Source organism: Gadus morhua, chromosome 1 (genome assembly GCF_902167405.1).
Source record: "Gadus morhua chromosome 1, gadMor3.0, whole genome shotgun sequence".
NCBI classification, from domain to species: domain Eukaryota; kingdom Metazoa; phylum Chordata; class Actinopteri; order Gadiformes; family Gadidae; genus Gadus; species Gadus morhua.
The window spans coordinates 6,784,866-6,786,493 of NC_044048.1; the positions used below are offsets into that span (position 1 = coordinate 6,784,866).

At 40.8% G+C, this 1,628-nt stretch overlaps 1 long non-coding RNA gene across 1 annotated transcript; it reads left to right on the top strand.

Annotated features, from left to right (window-relative positions):
• Window positions 1-217: 217 nt before the first annotated feature.
• On the top strand, window positions 218-1,262 carry LOC115548655 (uncharacterized). The gene is made up of 2 exons (XR_003977625.1): window positions 218-674; window positions 1,043-1,262. It is a non-coding gene; the product is annotated as an uncharacterized LOC115548655 (long non-coding RNA).
• Window positions 1,263-1,628: the final 366 nt, after the last annotated feature.

Consider the following 1,628-nt stretch of genomic DNA (forward strand, 5'->3'; position numbering starts at 1 on the left):
AAAAGCTTACCAGCTTGTACAACGTTTTTGTATTTCATTCTTACTTGTTCCAAAATTCGTTTGGGTGCCGTCGGATTATATCTTTATAGATTACAGATTATGGAATGTTAAAGCTTAACTGAGATAGGCAATGAATAGATTCATAGTTCAAATATTTAGGATAGTGCTTTTACCATGACACTTACGAAGTCAGCTATCCTCTGCCAGGCTTTATTTCTCATTATGGCAGATGCTTTAGGGTGCGTCCCATTTCTACCCCTTACCCCTCCCCCTTACCCCTCCCCCTTGGTTTGAAGGGGTAAGGGTGTCCCAATTCTCATTTTGGTTAAGGGGTAGGGCGAAGACAAAAGGCTACGTAGCCCTTGAAACGAAGCGAAAACGTAGCTTGAAACGAAGCTATCCAAGGACCACACTTCAAAGGGAGGGCTTCGAGGAAAATCCGGCCGAAAATGCATTTTTAGTAGTTGTTATCATTCGGACTCATGATGTAAAGTTGACTGTATATTCAGCTCGAAGTCATACACGGACAATGCGATCTCTGAGCTCGATATAAAACATGACATAACGGTAAATAACCGTTGCACTATACAAGATTTTAGCGCTCTCTAGTGGCCAACCGAAATCGCCAAATAAACAAACAGCAGCGATGGCTCAAGCGAAGGACACGCACAAATGTAAGTATTTTCAGCACTTTAATTACGGCAGACTGGTGTAATAATACTATTTGCGAGCGGTTTTTAATTGTGAAGTTAGTTTTGAATCACTAGTCAAGTTTGTTTTGATTCACTAGTCAAGTTTGTTTTGAATCACTAAAAGCCGATGCTAATGTGTTCCGCTATCGCTATTTGTTGAGATAGATATCCGATAACCCTTGACATGACATGTTAAGGTTTCAAGTAACATTTGTGTGCAGTGGATATGCTTACTACTACTATTCCTTGGTTGATTATACCGGCGCACTGCTTTGATATCGGTAAAGCTGCCACCTAGGCTCCGTCGCTCGCCTGTCAAACTGAAGATTTCCTTTCCACCTTTACCTCAGGGACACCACAGGAGACCAGACGGCTCATTAATTTCAGGGGGACCAGGGACAATGAGTTCCTAAAATCGGAAATGATCGCCAGAAAACAGTGGGAGTGAGTCTTACGTTGTTCAATCTTTTCATTCTTGCGTCTGTTTTCTACTTTGGTATTTCTGTGTTGAGCTCAATAGCCCACTGAATGTCTGTGTCATTATACCAATTGCCTAATGAATGTATCAACCAAACGAGACCATTGTTTTTGTTGTAATTTAGTATTTTGGTGTGTGTGTGTGTGTGTGTGTGTGTGTGTGTGTGTGTGTGTGTGTGTGTGTGTGTGTGTGTGTGTGTGTGTGTGTGTGTCTCCGAGCTAAATTTAATTTGATTTTGTTTTATTTTTTATCATTGTTCATACCTTTTTTTATGTGAACACCAAATATTGGTTCCTAAGTAAGTTGGTTTCGTTGTTCCCTATGGCATGCCTTTTGTTTCCCTGGGGAGTGGTTTGGCGTTGCACCTGTGTGTACCTGTGTGTACCTGTGTGTATGTGCAATGACAACAAATAAAATCCTATCCTATCCTATCCTATTGAAATGTTTTGATATGTTGA